Source organism: Acinonyx jubatus, chromosome A3 (genome assembly GCF_027475565.1).
Source record: "Acinonyx jubatus isolate Ajub_Pintada_27869175 chromosome A3, VMU_Ajub_asm_v1.0, whole genome shotgun sequence".
Lineage (NCBI taxonomy): Eukaryota > Metazoa > Chordata > Mammalia > Carnivora > Felidae > Acinonyx > Acinonyx jubatus.
In genome coordinates, this window is record NC_069388.1 from 110,947,593 (window position 1) to 110,966,527 (window position 18,935).

Sequence of the window (18,935 nt, forward strand, 5' to 3'; positions counted from 1 at the left end):
TGACAGCTGAGAGCCTGGAGGCTGCTTCAGATTCTGGGTCTCCCTTTCTCTCTGCCCCTTCCCTACTCACACTCTTTCTCTGTCTCTCAAAAATGAACAAACATTAAAAAAAATTTTTTAAATGGTTAAGATGGTAAATTTTATGTGTCTTTTACCACCATTAAACAAATACACAAAGAAAGATGAGAGAACATTGTCAATCATGAAGAACATGAATCCAGGGATCGGAAAAGGCTACCAAGAGCCAGATTAGAAAATGAGAAAAGATTCATAATCAAAGCATACTATTGTGAAATTGCAGAACACCAAGGTTAAAGAGAAGATTATAAAAGTCTTCGGAAAGAACAAAACATATGAAAGGTCACTCTTAAAATGAGTAAATTAGCCTTCTCAAAAACAGTGTAATTTGGAAGCAATGTTTTTAAAATTCTGCGGGAAAATTACCTTCAACCTAGATTTCTATACTTAGCCAAAATATTAATCAAACACAAGAGTAAATTTAAGATATTTGACATGCTGGAGAACGTTCTTCACCAAAGTAATAAGTAAGCCAAGAAACAAAGTATCCATGAAATGAATCTAAAAGGGTCACAAAGAATATTCCCAGAAGATGACTGCAAGGAGTCTAGAGATAGAGACCGGAAATCTGTGGGCCCAAGGAAGGTCTCCAAAGAAAAAGAGGTTCTGATTAGGTTGTGTGTGCAAAATAATACTGACAAGTTCTCTCTCTCTCTCCCTTCTCTCTCCTTTTCTCTTTCTGCTTATTCATATGTATGTTTGTGTATATATCTTATTCATATGTATATAAATATATTCATATAAATATTTTAATATATTCGTACATATAAAACAAAGCAAATGAAAAAGCCATGCAATTGTTAGCTTCAGGATAAACAAAAAACAGTGTATGAAAAATAAACACAAGTCAGGAAAGTGAGCAATAAAATTAGGCTGAGGAAAAGCATAGTAGCAAAGTGTCAAATCCTCATCCCTCATAATAGAAAATGAAGAGATAACGTATAGAATTAACAAATTAAGACAATACAATGTTATTTTAAAATATGGAGGCAGATACCAAAAGATAAAGGCAAGAGTTAGAAGTTTACCTCTGGGAAACAAGCCTGGGGATTGGGAAGAAGTGACTACAATAGGTTGATTTTTTTCCTTAACAGCCTTCTATTTTATTTAAATGTTAAAACCATATTAGAAAAAATAAACCTTAATAAATATATAGGGATTACACACCTATTAGATAAATCCGGAACACTGACAACACCAAATGCTAATGAGGATGTGGAACAAGAAGGACCCTCATTCTTTACTGGTGGAAATGCAAAGTGGTACAGCCGCTTTGGAAGACAGTTGACAGCTTCTCACAAAACTAAACATACTCTTCCCATATAACCCAGCAATTGTATTCCTTGGCATTTACTCAAATGGGCTGAAAACTTACCTCCACACAAAAACCTGCACACAAATGTGTGCCAATAATTGCACAAATACTGGAAGCAACCAAGATGTCCTTCAGCAGGTGAAAATAGATTTAAAAAACTGTGGTACATCCAGATAATTAAATATTATTCAATTTTAGTATATGTGCTGCCGAAGCGAGCACAGATAATTAAATATTATTCAGAGCCAAAAAGAGATGAGCTATCAAGCCATGAAAAGACGTGGAAGAGTATTAAAAGCATATTACTAAGTGAAAGAAGCCAGTCTGAAAAGACTATGAAGGGTACCAGAATATGCCATCCCGTAACATGCCACTTTGGCCTGAGGATTATTTTGAGCTAAAAGAAATTAAGTGGAAGGAGATTCAAGAAAAGCTCTCTGCCCTTTCCTTATGTGCTTAAAATAGGACTTAAATTTGTAAAGATGCCCTCACTCCTCCCTACGGGGAAGGACAGAAGTTAATCACCAGAGACAACTGTAGATGGCACCAGAGGAATCCATACAACAAACCTTGCTGAAACTAGCCTTTATCTTCCGTTGATTTCCCCATACATTTACCCTCCCACAGTTTGCCACCCTAGAACTAAAAACTCAAAGTCTTCTTCCTTAGTCTGGTCACTTCTCTAAAAATGTATTGTTCTTTTGTTAAGATGCTGTATAAGCCAAGTTCTAATCATCCCTTTGAATTACTCACCTCTTGAGTATTCCCATGTGAATGCACGATACGTGTATTAATACATATACTTTTACATATACTTTTTTCTTGTTTCTTTCTTGCTAATTTACCTTTTGTCAGTCTCATTTATACGACCCAGCTAGAGAACCTAGGAGGGCAGAGGGGAAAAAACTAAGTTCTTCCTCCCCTACAACTACATACCATATGATTCCAACTATGTGACAATCTGGGAAATGGCATAACTATGGAGACAGTAAAAGACCAGTGACTGTCAAGGCTGGGGGGAAGAAAGGATGAATGAGAGGAGCACAGAGGATTTTGGGGGCAGGGAAACTGCACTGTGTGATACTGTAATGATGGATACATGTCCTTATACATTTATCAAAACTCATGGGATGTACAACAAACACCAAGAGTGAATCCCAATGTGAACACTGCACCTTGGGTAATGATGATGCGTTAACATAGGTTCATCCATTGTAACAAATGTACCACTCGGGTGGTGGATACTGATAACGGGGGAGGTTATGCATGTTTCGGGCAAGGGGACTTAAGGGAAATCTCCATACCATCTGCTCAATTTTGCTATGAACCTAAAACTGCTCTAAAAAATAGTTTATTTTTTAAATGTATATTGCAAAAAGCATGCCATGAAAAAAGGAGGATATAGGACCTACTCTACTAGTATTAGTCACATAGGAAAACATAACCAGGTGGAGGCAGTGTGGAATCATGGAAAGAACAAAGACATGGGGAGCTTGGTTCTAGCTTTGAGACAGCACTTCACCATCTGGGTAATCTTAGGAATGCCAGTTCTCTCTTCTGGATCCCATTTTCTTCCACTAAATTACTAAGGAGCCACACTCTACTAGCACTTTCCCATGTGTGTTTGATTAAACATGAGCCCCACAGAATAACACATTGGAGAAAAACTAAATTTGTGGTCAAATAACCTTAGGAAGCACAATATAACATAATTATCTCTTGGAGATAATCTAACCAACATTAACATTTTAAAGAAGATATGAAATATTATAATAAAGAAAATTTTACATTTTTTTAACCTGCTTCATAAATCTCTTGGACCATGTTTTCTCTTTACCATGTTTTTTCTTTAAACCTACTGACCATTCTCTAAACTACTGTTCTGCAGAAACCAGAGACACCACTTGCCCTAGTCGGTTCAGGCTGCTTACCAAAGAACCATAGACTGGGTAGCTTATAGCCAACAGAAATTTATTTTTCAGTTCTGAAGGCTAGAAGTCTGAGATCAGGGTGCCAGCATGGTCGGGTTCTGGAGAGAGACCTCTTCCGGGTTGGGGCTCCTGTCTTGTTATACCCTCCCATAGCAGCTAGAGGGCGAAAGAAGCCACTCTGAAATCCCTTTTAGAGGACACTAATGCCATTCTGAGGGCTCTACCCTTCTGACCTAATTACTTCCCAAAAGCCCTACCTCTTCAAACCATCACATTGGAGGTTAATATTTTAACATATGAATGGGGGGAGGGGAGATACAAATATTCAATCTACAACACTACCCCAAAATAATTTCTAAGTTGAATATGTTAAGATTCCTTCATTATATATAAGACTCCACAGCAATACCCATACCATGGCCCTTGGATTAGCAAAAGATTTGGGTAAATGCATATATTTAAATCATGTCTTTCTCTGATTTCTTTCTTCAGTGCTGTGAAATAACTTTATAAGAAGTCATTTAATACGAGGTTATGAATGTCACCTCAGAAATAAAATCCCTATAAAATGAATGATTGTTTCAAAGCACAGCCTGGATCTACAGAATTGTTTTATCTAAAACTTTTTTATGTGGCCTAAGCTACATAACAGATAAGTGTCTTCTTATCTGAAATTGAATAAGCACACACACAGAGGCACTGCCAAAGTGTCATTCAGTGTTCTAACAAAGACCAGAACCAATTCAGTCCTTCTCAGGCAAATGACAAATCTTCCTCTTTTGATAGAAACAAATCTGAACAAGGAAAACGTAGTGCATTATTTCATAACAGTAAACTAATTTTCTTGTGAATTTATGAACAAAGCTGAGGAGGGCATCTATCTGTCAATGTCATGATGCATGAAACACCTCTACTTAAAGGTAGGGAAGAGGGAACCTGATTAAAATGCAGTTGATAAGAAGCGTCCGTCATAGATCATAGAGTACCAAGAGGACTCTTGCTTTAATGCCCAGCAAACTGTGGGAGCAGATGCTGTTATTGGCTCAGGAGAGTCATCAAGGAAACATAAATATGAAATAGCAGCTATGCAAGAATGTTTAGGGGCCTTCTAGTAGCACAGGGAGAAGGGTCTTCAAAGCATATCTACCAGGATAAGGCACAAGAGAGAAGTCTGAATTTATAATAGTCATCAGCTACAGAAGAGGCTTGACATCATTAGCAACAATTCCAAGTAGATCTTTCCCCTGTGGGAAGTATTTATTGGCCAACTTATAGTCATTTTTCCTGATTCTTCCAATTAGGATTACATGAAAAATCTAACCTGCCAGAATTAACATTCTACTGAGGCCCGTCTTCCTGAAATCATCACCATAGCCAAGAAAAAAAAAAAAAAAAGTATCCCTGTCCAGTCCAATTCAAAAATAAATTGCCAGCTGCCACCAGTGGCAAAACCTCATTGGCCACAGAACAAAGAGACTATTCCAAAGCCATTGTTGAGAACGTGCTGTAGCAAAGAATAAAAACCACGGGTCCCCATGGGCTCCCAGGCTCATAGTTATTGAAACAAAATACAAACATTTTTCCACTTCATTAGGGTTTAGTCAACTCATCTTTCGTCTTTTCCAGGCCCACAGGCACACAATTAACTTGAAAATACTTTCCCTATATTTTATCTTTCAGGTTAAATGTATGTATGTATATATGTACATACTGTACATCCAGTCCTCAGTAGAGACCAAACCAATCTAATAAGCCATCGAGTAGAAAAAAAATTTGTCAAGCAGGAAAGAATTTTGTTAGGTGTTAGTAACTATATACTAACCATCAAAAAGTAGGAAAATCACAAGCAAGAAACAAAGCTTTTATTGTGTTGACTGCATTTTCATTCCCTATACCAATGTGCCACGTGGAACACTAGCACCCTCTTCCTTACAATGCCATGAGGTAGCATGGAATTGACCAACAAGAGACACCAGGCAAGGTCCACTAACATAGAATTTATTCCTTCTACTGGCTGCAGTTTCTCAGTAAAGGAGACTCCAAAGTCACAAAGCTCCTTTGTCCAAGATCCATTGGACTGAATATATATTTAGTGTTAAAGTTAATTATGGTTGGCCTTCTAGGGAGATTAGGAGATACGTGGGTTATTTTTTAAATTAAACTCTCTTAAAGTAAATCAAACTTTTCTTCAAAAAGAACAGAAAACTATCCTCTGTATATTTTAAAAGTTTGTTATTCTTTATATGTTCAAATGATTTAGTCCTTCTTGAAGGGGATCAGGACATGACACCCCAAAATATGTCACTGTAGCATAAACATTATTTTGAGATGAAAGCATGTGAGTTCCTGAAATACCTCATCTTCCTAAAAGCAGAGTATCCCAAAAGACTTCAATTTTCAATAATAAATCCCTTCCATGGGGACAACTCTAATCTTCTTGGAGACTAGAACTCAAGAAGTAGGCATTACATTCCAACAGACTTAAGACTTCAGGCTCTCCTATCCCCCGTCTACTCTCCTAGAAGCCCATTTATCTGTCCAAAAAGCCATTTGTCTTCCACCAATGCCCTTTCCCCGGCTTATCCTCCTTCTAAGAAGTCATTTCCTTTTCCACTGCCTTTTTCCCCTTCCCCTTCACCATTTAAGATGGTATATAAGCCCCAAAGTCTAACCACCCCTTTGAGTCACTCATCACTGGGCACCCTCATGTTGCACTTAGGAATAAACTGGTTTTTTTTTTCTCTTGCTAGTGTGTGTTTTGTCAGTTTAATCTGCAGGCTCCCAGACACTGAACATGAGAGTGTAGAGAAAAAGGCTTTTTCCTCCCCTACATTTTTCAGACAATAGTCCAATTTGTTTTGGAGTACACACAAGGATTTCTCCTCAACATGAATACACATAGATTCAGAAACTCATACCTTCTTTGGCATACCTTCAAATCCTTCCTTTGTTGCCCTATTATTGGCAGCACAGGGCCTTGCATAGGTGTTTGCAGTCTCAGATGAGGAAAAATTTTAAGTTATGGCAGCTGCCTCTGGGTCCAAAATTACGGCACAATTTATCCAGGAGCAGACTGTTTTGTTAAATGAGCTATCTGGAAAGGTAACTGCTCTAGTGGTACAAATAAAGGTAGGCTTGCAGACAGGTCGAAGATTCTGTCCAATATGACAGAATCCTGTGGGTAAAGACCCCTTTGTATGCAGCACTCAGGAAAAGAGGATGACCACTTTTCTAAGGATCCCAAGACCCCTGGGAGAGAAGATACTTGAAGCCCCACATGACCTGGCTAGATCATGATAGCTTAGACAGTAGTCCATTGGCAGAAAACTTGTCAGGAACTCCAAAGTTGAATTACAGGGAATAGGTATTCTAGGCGAGTAGTCCAGGCTCACCCAAAAGGTAAAGTGTGGGAAATGACCCCAGTATAGAGTGGGCTTCAGTGTGGAGCCCCTCTGGATCCACTGTGGCACAGTGTCAGGGAAAATGGAACATAGCCAAACATGTCAACATAACCTTGGAGTGGGACATCAGCCTTTGCAAGGATCTATGCCAGGAAGGGCATCACCAAAGGAATGGACATGAGTCCATCAGGCTGTGCAACACAGCCAACAGCAGGATTCAGCAATACCATCTGAAGCAACAGGCAGCTAACAGGCCGATTGGACTCCCCACCTCATTCTCTGCCTGGTGTATGGAAGGACGGAAGCTTTGGTCCAAACAGTCTTGGAGAGTTGGGAAGGGCAGAAAAAAACACAGTGGAATTCTTTCCAAATAAAGCATGTGAGGATGAAGAGTATATAGGGATGATTTTCCTCAAGCTGGTGAAATGAGTCACATCAGTTTCAGAAAGGTCATTTGAGTTATTTGAGTTAGTAAGTGTATATCTTACAACTGCTAATTTAAATAAAACTGCTAATAATTTTTAAGTGATGGAAACCAGCAGTCATACATACTACCCCCACCCCACCATCCATACAAGGAAGAAAGGACCACTGATTTGAGAAAAGCATCTTATAATTTTTTTTTTCTTTTCTTGGACTATAGAGATGTCAATTTTAACAGTATTACCAGGGAAAAATAGAGAAATAACCAGTTGTAAAAAAAAAAAAAACAACCTGTATTCCAGGTTTCTTTTTGAAGGTTATTTTCATAGGACATGGTACTATTCTTAAAGTCCTTGGAATCGTATAAGTGCCTCTGTTTCAATTTTGCTTCCAAGGGCAGATATATATTAGCAGGAAACAAGTTGGCAATCACTATGAATATTCAAAGAAATCTCCTTATTGCACAGAAAGATAAGATTGAGAGTCTAATGAATGTTTCCAATGCTTTATCAAATTAGATTATTTGACTACTTTCTACAGCACAGAAATCTTCTCTCCCCCAAAAGCTGCAGAGCAGAGAGGACCTCTCTTCCTCCTCTTTTTGTGCCTCCTTCATTCAATAGAAGGATTTGTACTCACTGGAATTGTAGGCAAAAAGCAGGCTGTAGAGATCAGTGTTACCAGTGTTACCAGCAAAAATGGGGTGAGAAATGGATAGTCTTACTAATAGTGAAGTAAAGAGAATATAGCATTAAACTTTCATCTTACTAGGTTGGGAATTTTGAAAGTACTATTTGTAAAAATACAAATTAGATAACCCATAAAAATATGTGTATATGGCCTCTAAGTATTCTGAGAGAAAGAGAAATCGTCAGTCATGAGAAATGGAGACTCTTCTGGAATTTAATTTCATTGGTACTACCCAAGGTCATTTTGGGAGGTTTGTCTTAACTTAAAAATTTTTTTTTAATGTTTATTTATTATTGAGAGACAGAAAGAGAGACAGAGTATGAGCATGGGAGGGGCAGAGACAGGAGGAGACACAGAATCCAAAGCAGGCTCCAGGCTCTGAGCTGTCAGCACAGAGCCTGACACGGGGCTCAAACTCACAAACTGCGAGATCATGACCTGAACCGAAGTCGGATGCTTAACCAACTGAGCCACCCAGGTGCCCCTGTCTTAACTTTTATATGAAGAGAAGGAGTGTGAGAAAGCTGGGAGTACAGTGGCCCTTTAATAGCTCTTCACATTTGGATAACTAAACTAAAGCTCTCTGAGCTACAGTTTCATCTAAAAGATGAGAAAACACCTATGTCCTCCAAGGTGTCCAGATGGCTTCCTCACCTCTCCTAACTTAGGGCATCTGGCCACGCTACATGACAGCAGCCCTCCACATGTCCTTTTCACTGCTGCCCATGGGGCCACATGGCTCAGTCTCCCTAGTTTTCCAGTTCCACACTCACAACAGAGAAAAATGCTTGAACATGTTCATCTTTTCACATGAGGCTATAGATCTCTGGGAACAGTATTCTTAAGTCATATATTCTCTCACGCAGTCAACCACAACTGAGGTGGGAGGACACGAGGTCATTTTCTTGTTGGTTTAGCAAGAGGGGAGAAAATTTCAGTAGAAAGGAAGGTGGGAGGAGGGGCAGGCAATGATCCATAGCTCTGGGATAACGATAAAATATTTTTAAACTTCTATTAAAATATCTATCCACAGGGCATTTAGAATACATGTTTCTAAGGTTTCTTTATCACTTTTCAAAAATCTGTAAGGTATCTTTTTTTTATAACAGTGAAATAAAAAAAATAAAGTTTCATAAAATTGGAACATAGAAGTAGGGGCGCCTGGGTGGCTCAATTGGTTAAGACTTCGGCTCAGGTCATGATCTCAGCAGTTCATGAGTTTGAGCCCCACATTGGGCTCTGTGCTGACACCTTGGAACCTGGAGCCTGTTTTGGATGCTGTCTCTCTCTTGGTCTCTCTCTCTCTCTCTGTCTCTCTCAAAAACAAACATAAAAAAAAAAAAGAAAAGAAATGCAGAAGTAGAGTCAAGACAACTCAAAATTTGAGAATTTTGGTCACTTCCCAATACTATAGTTTGAGATCAGATAGATAATATGATCATGGAATAAATAAATCACGAAGACATTTATTTTCACAGATTTTTTTTTTCCAATCTCAATCACCAAATGCTACCCAGTAATTTGTGAATAATAGTTGATCTCCTCTAGCAGAGAGCTAGGGAAGGGGGCATGGAGTAGCACAGGCTCATTAAAAATGATACCACAAAGTGGGTACTCAGTAAACGTTTGTCAAATGCATTAATGAATCAATGCTTTGGTTTTCTATTAGTTTGGTGAAGTGAAGCAATTAGGCAGTTTTAACTAAGATGGACTTTAATGCAAAGCATTTTTTAAAAGATAGGTTATAATGCAAACAACCGAAGAGGTGGCTTTAACTAGGCAAGGTCTGGCCAAGGTGGGGAGAGGCATCTGGGTACATGGCAAGCAAAGACGGGAGGTGTGGTGTTGCCTGGGTTTTCACTGGTGTGAATGAACTTACCAAAGAATGATACTTCCAAGGAGAAAGCATACACCTCAGTTGCTTAGTTAAGTGGTTTCCAGGAACCTGGAGCCCAGTTTCGTGGCATCTCTGCACAACCAGCGGAGAAAACGAAGCCTTCCAGGGAGCTGTCTGCTCTCAACGACAAGAATTGGGGGGTCTAATTGCTGCATCTCAACACTCCCATCTTTTTCTGTTCCTTTCACTCTACCCACACCTCCCTTCTTTCTCCAAACCTCCTCCTCTAGGACCATTCTGCCAATGGGAAGCAGAATACTAGCGTGCTTCTGGAGTCATCTGGCCGTGGTTCTTACCCTGGCACTCTCATTTACTGGCTCTGTGAAAAGTTACTTACCCTTCCTATGTCTCAACATTCTCATTAGTAAAAGTGGTAATAATTGTACCAATATCTTACAGTTGTTTCAGGCAAGAGTGAGGTAATATTTGTGAGGCTCTCACAATAGCACCTGGAACATTTTAAGTGCTCAGTACATCAACTATCGGTATTCTGACATTTGGAATACAGACTAGCATTGGTTGTAGAAAATGGAAAAGGTATTTTTACATCAAAGGCTCATCTTTCTCTTGGCCCATCAAACAAGGAGCCTCATAGCTCAAAAGTCCAAACTTAGTGTATCAGCAGCTTCATCATCTCAGATGGTTCACTCTGTGGATACTGAAAGACTAAAAAGCAAGTCTGAACTTCATGCCTGTTAGAATAGGAGGCTGCACCCTCATCCATAAAACAAGATGCTATCTTGAAAGCCAATCATGCATATTCAACACCCTCCCTCTCCATTGCTATTATTTTTTTCTAGCTTCCCTTCCCATAGCATTTTTATAGATAAAATATAATCCAGTGAGATATCCTATCAATGAACTCTTTTATTTGCAAATTTCTCTAACAAGAAAGCTGGCCAGATGAATTCTCCACGCTATTCAAGAGAAATAACCCTTACCATAAATTTCTATTTTAGGAAGGCTTAGTGATGGCACCCTGTACAAATTTAGAACAATGTCTCTTTGAGCTTTAGTTTCATATCTGTAAAAACGAATATGGGATTTTTTTCTTTATTCAAATGCACTACTTGACAGTTTACGGAAAAGAGCTGCAAGCTTTGTTTTACATTTCTGCAAAATAATAATAAAAAAAACCATTTACTGATAGCTTTTATATGATAGGCACTGTTCTAAACACATTGCCCAGATTATGTCATTAAGCCTCAAAACAGCACTTCGATGTAGTTTCTATTATAACACCCATTGTACAGGATGAGGAGACTGAGGCTTTAGGATTTCCTAAAATCATACAAATAACAAGTGACAGAGCCAGGGAATCTGTTACTAGAACTTAGTACATCATATCATATATAGAAAGAGGGCAGTTAAGACTGATTTCAGGAACTTTACATGTAAGAATGAAGAAAAGCCATATGTTCCATAGTGTTTAAAGGTAGGAACATATTTAATAAGAAGCATAATGTTGAACCTTCTGATATCTAATTCTTTTATGAATTAAACACACATTTAAGGCTTATATTGTGCCAGACCTTGTTTTAAATATTAACACTGGATAGGGTGCCTGGATGGCTCAGTTGGTAGAGCATGTATGTAACTCTTGATCTCAGAGTCCTGAGTTCGAGGCCCATGAAGAGAGATTACTTAAATAAATAAATTTTTAAATATTCACAATGACAAACAGGTGCTTGATATCATTAGCTATGAAAGAAATAAAAATTAAACCACAATGAAATAAACAAGGAACACCTACCACAATGGTGAAAGTGAAACAACAAACAATAACAAGGGCTGGCTATAACAAGGATGTGGGGCAACTGAAATTCTCATTCCTTGTAGAAATGTAAAATGCCACAACCTTTGGAAAACGTGGTAGTTAATAAAATTAAACAGACAACTAGTCTATGACCTTAGAATATGACTTCTAAGTATGTATCTAAAAGATATTAATATACACATACAGATCCAACCAAAGACTTACATAAGAATATTTATAGCATACAGAAAGTCGTAAGTGTACAGACTGATAAATATTCAAAAAGTTCTCAGAAACTCATGGGTTTTTTTTTTCCCTTCTGTCACCCCCAAAAAATTACCACATAAAAGTTACTGTTTGACTTCAAAGATGATAGATTAGTTTTAACTGCTTTTTATCTTTAAACAAATGGACTTACATGCTATGTAGTCTTTTGTGTCTTACTTTTGTTACTTAATTTTGTTGAGAGACTCATTGATATAGTTGTGTGTAACTATGGTTTGTATATTCTCATTTCTGTGCAGTATTCCAATGTGTCGGTTCACATCTGGCCATTTTCCAGAATAACTATACACAGAGCTAATCCAGACCAGCTATCCAGCAGAGTCTGAGCTGGCACCGTATGAAGGGAACAGAAATGCTGTCATGCCAACTGCCCTTTAGGGTGAGAGCAATGGAGTCATAGCTCAAGTCCATCCCCCAGGTAATCAAACAGACCCACTCTCCAGACATTTCCTAGCCTCTGGAGCATACAGTAGAGGCAGTATATTTGGCAACTGAAACACTAGCTCTCTGAACTGTGGAATAAGAGTCAGTGTGGTGGGAAAGTCCCAGAAGAAGCCTCTGAAACTGCCTCCATGCCCTGGCTCAACCCTCTGAGAGGTTCTTCCTAGTCATCACCCTTCTTAGCACCACCTGATAGTAAGACTGTGGAAGAGCCCCTCGTATTCTGAGAAGCTTTTTCAGTCAGCTTCCTGCCTATAGAAAATTCAGGATCCAAGATCATGAAGTGTGAGTCAGTCACAGGCTTCTCTGACCAGATTCCTTTGCCAGATTAACTTTCCTAAACAGGTCTTTCATATTCTGATTCTTCTCAGTTCTATGTCCCTAATTTTATTCTTATTCTTTTTTTTTTTAAGACAGAGTTCTCAGAATCATTATATTCCTTTGCTTTCTTAACCTAACGACTCCCTCACATAAATAAACTGTGCACACCTTGTTTATAAGGTTTCTCTGTTTATAAGGTTTCTTTTCCTTGAAGCATTGAATGGATTTACTGGGCAGAACACATTTAGGTGGATGCTTACTCTGAAACATCTTCCTTCCTTCCATTGTTTTAACATCTAGAGAGCTTGACTCTTTACACAAGATTGAGTTTTAATTGGCTTTTATTCCCCAGAAGCCTTCTTAGTACCAGCTTTTTCTAGTTGGGGTTGTTGAAAAGCAATTGTCTCTTCCAAGAGGAAATCCCTGAATTTGAAGAGTTTTTCTACCCTTTTTCATTCCTGATTGCAAACATAGAAATTCTTTTCTGAGTTCATCTCTTCTGAATAATACCTCACAAGTGCAGCCTGTAGAAACCTACATAAGCTTCTAATATTGTTTTCCCATGCTGTTTGCTAGAACTAAATGTTATTAGCTATATGCCTGCCAAGTTATTGCAAGGAATCGTTTCATCAGCTGTGTTACCACTGCATGACATGGATCACCATGCTTCCAGCTCTCAGGCTCATTCATACCCTAGTAAGGTTAGAGAAATACTTATTCGTGACACTTTAGACTTTATTTGAGAGAAAAGCTACAATAGGCTCTTTGCCTGAAGGGTAGAGATTGAGCTCAACTCCAAACACATTAAGAACAGGTGGAGGTTTATAGCTTAAGAGCAGAATGGAGGTCAGTGGACAGAATATTACTAGGAGGAAACAGCAGGGGTAGGGAGATTCTGGGTAAACTGAAAGGATTTCTGAAGGCAGGCCACAGTGATATTGGGAGTGGGGAATAAAGAACTGAAAAGATATCAAGGGTAGGGGACGTGCTAAACTGACTCAGTAGGATTCTTGCTAAAACTGGTCTAAAGGGCAGGGCCTCTGGATAAGGACAGAGCCCAAGGTCAGGGCCTCGTCAAAGAGAGGACTCAGAGGAGCCTGACTGAAGTCTGGTCAAAGGAAAGAGTCTTTGTCAGTACTTTGCATCCTCTCCCCTCCCAAACTTCCAGAAAATATTACCAATTTGGTCTTCTTTTGCTTCTATAAAATCACTCACTTTCAGCTAGATCATTTTCATTGGCTTTCAAACCTGCTCAAAATGTAAACAACAACAAACAAATCTTTCTTAAGTCCACATATCTTTCTAGCAACTTCTCTTCCTTTTGGCTTTACCCCTGAAACATCAAACTTCTCAATTTTCCTCTAGGCTCACCACCCTCACTTCTTCACCTCTCATTCACTCAGTAACGTATTTCAATCTTACTTTAGCCCCCATTACTACACTGAACTAGCTCTTCCTGTTAAATTCATTGCGATTTTCTGATCTTTATCCTATTAGACCTGCCTGCAACATTTAGCATAGTTGTCCCCACCCTTCATCCTGAATCTAGTCCTAACATCCATTGTACAACACTCCTTTGATTGTCTTCCTCTCTGCTCTTGTCCTCATTTGAAGCTTCACCTCTTTTTATGTGCCAATAAATACTGGCACTTCTTGGGGCACCTAGGTGGCTCACCTGATTAAGCGTCCAACCCTTGAGTTTGGCTCAGGTCATGATCCCAGGGTTCAGGAGATCAAGCCCCACGTTGGGCTCCTTGCTGAGGGTGGAGCCTGTCTATTCATCTCACTCTCTGCCCCTCCCTGACTCTCTCTCTCTCTCAAAATAAATGAATAAACTTAAATAATATATAAATTGCCGTTTCTCAAGGTATCCTTTTCCTCTCTCACTATATTCTCTGTTTAGGTAATTGCATCCACACTTCACCTTCAAGTCCATTCTTTCAGAGGTAGCTCACAGAACTACATCTCCAATCCAGACCTCTCCACTCAACTTGACTCTTATCCAATTGCTTATTCAACAGCCCCATCTGAATGTCTCAAAGGAATGTTTCAGAATGTCTCCACATGTCCAAACGTCGCCTCATGCTCTTGTTCCACAGATCTGGTCTTTTTTCATGGGTCCCTGTAGCAGGTAAAAGGCACCACCCTCCATTCAGTCACACAACAGTCATCCCAGAGGGTCATTCTTCATTGACAATATTGCTCAATTATCCTATCCAACTGATCTCAATGGATCATGTTGTTGTATAGTTTGTCAATGGCAAAAAGTAGCCCATAAGAATCTTTATAAAAGGATTAAACTCAAACTTTGATTGTGATCTTACGGTATTTTTTTCATGTGAAGAAATCCATGTGTATGTCATGTGTTTTGCTTTCCCCCCAAATATATTATTATATTGATAGAGTATCTTACAATACATTGTACCTCACAAAGAAGTATTTTTACATATGGGAAACACCCTGAATTTAAAAACAAGGATTGCATACAGGCCCCTATATAAGAGAGCAGCAACACCATATGGAATCTGACAGTAACTATCATTCAAACCTTCTCATCAATGGTTTAGTGAGGGGAATCACAGCCCCAGGAGGATGGCCCGGAGGGCCTGATGCCTGAGAGTAGGTGTGTAGAGTGAACTGCATTTTGCAGGCCACATGAGCACCCAGGCACCCTGGGATCCATTGTGGGTCTGGGACGTGCAGGAGTACACCCAGCCACCAGCAGAAACGTCTGGGGGACATACCTCCACGCCAAACTCCACCCCGCTTCCCAACAGATTTACTTACCCATAAGGCAGGATCTCACCAGAAGTCCTTAGCTATGCCATCTATGGGAAGTCCGCTGATGACAGATACTTGGGAGACCCACTGAGGTCCTGTGTATCTTTCCTGGTCATGGCCAGAAGGGGTCTGATGCAAATGACCTTCCCTGTGCCAGCTGCACATCAGGAGTGCAGCGCTGGGAACCGATAGCTCCAAGAAGATGGGTTGCTCTGCTGAGGTGCCCACCTGCTTGGGCAGGTGCTTGCAGGCTGCACTGCGCATGTGCAGGTGGCCCCACCATGTGTGTGTCCAGGCTCCAAAAGATCCTTCTGCTGTTGGCAGTGGTGGAGGGACAGTCACGGTCACAGGCAGGGACTTATGGGGGACACACTGGGCCACCAGGCTCCATATGCACAAAGTTGAGAATCAGGTACTGTGGGCTCAGGTGTCAGTTCATCATCACTCAGGCCTGGGACAGATCAGTTCACACAAACCAGGAACTCTTTTCCTAGGTATTTTGTGTAGGACACATAAGCCTGGTGAAAAAATCACAGACTGCGAATCTCCCTTAAAAAATCCTCAGTCTTCAGACAGTCCTCAGTAAAATCCAGGTAGCAATCCATTCCTATGAATGTCAGAGTTCCTGACATAACTTCTGGTGCACATGTTGTTCCCTTACTACTGACATTGTCATCCACAGTTTTCCCATTTCCAGGGTCACAATAGTAAAGTGAATAAAGAAGAGAACAAACACCTTTTCTCTCATCTTGTCTTCAGGCCATTAAACAAGGCTTCCTTTTATCCAAGTGTCTGTAATACTCCTAAAACGTTTTGTTGTTTTTTAAAGATTTCTTACACTTCTCCTGTATCTCTCTTTTCCTGAATTTGGAATTAGGCTTGGTTTTCCTTTCAGCCAAATCAGAAGTTCAAGTTCACTTAACTATCATTGCCTTATACTATGCTGAGAACCATTCCTCCTGGACAAGCCCTAGTCAGTGTCTCTGATTAAGTTTGTACCATCATGCTCTCTTAGGGTAAGTTTTTTTACCCAATCTAATTGAGCACCTGGATGTTGGCTTTTCACTGCTGAAGGATGCTGAAGGCAAGCTTTCAGTCTCAGGTGTTTGTTCATTGGGCCCCAAACATCTTCCCATTAGCCTCCTCAGATGTGTCTGAATCCTTAGTGGGTGGCCATCGCCTAGGCTCTTGTACTTGGAACCTCTTGTACTTATCTATAAAATAAGGATAGTTAAGCCATGGGGTGGAAATACTAAAGCTGAAAAAAACTGAGATGTCCTCATCTATTGTGTTTTAGACTGCTGCTCACAACCTGTTAGTAACATGAAAAATCAATTTAGTGGCTCTAATCAGCATTTGTTAAGTTTTTAAAACAAGCAAACCTGTGCACAGCACCTAGCAAGAAGTATGTCTTTATCATGAAACTGTTTCAGCTGTGTGCACACACCTGTGTATACTGGGTCATGATATAAATTTATTTTCTTACTGATCGACATGAGTCTTTGTAAATAAGATTAAGAGTTGGTCTAGATCAGTGGTTCTCACGCTGCGGTCTCTACACAGCAGTGTCAACTATTATCTGGGAACTTATTAGAAATACAAATGTGAGGGGTGGGTGCTTGGGTGGCTCAGTCAGTTAAGCGACCAATTCGGCTCAGGTCATGATCTCACAGTTTGCAGGTTCGAGCCCCACATCAGACACTGTGCTGACAGCTCAGAGCCTGCAGTCTGAGTCGGATTCTGTGTCTCCCTCTCACTCTGCCCCTCCCCACTTGCACTCTGTCTCTCTCTGTCTTAGAAATAAATAAACATTAAAATAATAATAATAAAAGGAAAGAAATACAAATGTAGGGGCCCCCTCCCAGACCCACTGAGTCAGAACCTTTTTGGGTAGGGTGTATATCAGGTAATTCTGATACACATAGAAGTTTGAAAATCATTGGGCTCTAGATAATTTAGCCTTTCTCAATCACAGAAGAGATCTGAGCCCTAAAGAAAATTATTTAGTTGAGTCTTTTCTTATTTCTCCCACATATGGTACATAGAAGGTATTCTAGATGCATAGGAGAAAAGCAAATTATTATATACGCTGGATGCCTTATGGCATTAGGGCTTATTTCTCTCTTGGAAGTGGTTGAAAAGGACTGGTCTAGAATAACGTGCCAAGATTCTCTACAGTTGTCAAATTTATGTGACTTTATCCAGATTTTCCAAAACATAAAGTAATCCAACAAAAAATTTAAATACAATAATTTCTGCTTAAAATATACTTTATTCTTATGTCTACTGTGTTTGTAAACCATAATCCCTTTTTGATAATAATGAAATTAACTCTTAACTATAGAAAACAAACTGATGGTTATCTGGGAGGAGATAGGTGGGAAAATGGGTGAAATAGGTTATGGGGATTAAGGAGTGCACTTGTGTTGATGAGCGCCAGGTGATGCATGAAAGTGTTGAATCGCTATACTATACACTTGAAACTAATATGACACTGTATGTTAACTAACTGAAATTTAAGTTAAAACTTTAAAAAATGAAATAAGTAGATAACTGTTGCTAAGTATTGGAAACTAAGATTGCTGAGGACATTCAAAATCAGCCTGTTTGTTAATCTAATCATAATGGTCATATTGACAAGCTCTCCTTAGGACAGTGATTTACAGCCCTTATTCTGTGTTAGCCCTATTTTCTTCACAGCACACCCCCAATCAGTATCTCTCATCACAATGCTGTGATTCTCCTGGGGACTCATGCCAGGAGGGAGGCTTGAAAAATCTCCTTGAAGACTCTAATCCTCCACACCATAGAGAATCACTACACTAGGATAAGAGACAAAGTTGCTAATAACAATCTCAATCAGCAGAGAACATATCATCCTACCAGAATAGCCTAGTTTTAAATAGGCATTGACTGAGTTCCAGGATGATACAAGAGCTCAGAGCATAATTCATCGTTGTATACTTATTTATTCCTGCAAAGAATCACTTTATTCTCTCAAAAGAAAGCAAAATCTGGTCATGATAAAGGAAAAATTTTCTTGTCAATCAACTAATCAACATTTCTTTATGCCTATTGTGTATGCATCAACGTACTAAGCAGTATGTAGGACATGGATGGTTTTATAGCAACTGGGTAGAAAAGATCAGAACACGTTAAACAAGCAACATAAAAATATAACATTAGTATATGTTAAATTACGAAGGACTAATTATGAAACTATTTGAAGCAGTTTTTAAGAAAAATAGATTTCTAAATCCACCCTGCAATGTTGACCTAAAATGTATCATAGGCAAGGCCCAGGAATCTGCATTTAAGTTAGTTATGATAGTCAATAGTTATGCTAGTCAATCAAGTGAGGCACCATCACCTTAGAAATTCACAGAGAAAAATTAATTTTAATTGGTGCAGTGAGGGAACACCTTCTTTGTGGTGCAGTGAAGCTGAGCTAAACCTTGAGGATCTGGTAGAACGTGAGCAACGTAGCAGAGAGAGCAGAGGGGATCTCTGGGCACTGATCTAGAGCAGGAATGTTACCTGGGACAGAGCATTGTAATCTTTGGAAAGTAGAGAATGCGTCCCTAAAGCAGGGAAGGCTTCCCCCAAACTGAGTCTT

The 18,935-nt window shown here is 39.4% G+C and overlaps 1 long non-coding RNA gene across 1 annotated transcript in view; it reads right to left on the reverse strand.

Annotated features, from left to right (window-relative positions):
- LOC128311279 (uncharacterized) overlaps window positions 1-18,935 on the reverse strand; it is a 208,002-nt gene that overhangs the window by 185,042 nt on the left and 4,025 nt on the right. Inside the window, exon 2 of the long non-coding RNA XR_008289590.1 lies at window positions 15,326-16,533. This is a non-coding gene — a long non-coding RNA (uncharacterized LOC128311279). The remainder of the gene's footprint in view (window positions 1-15,325; window positions 16,534-18,935) is intronic.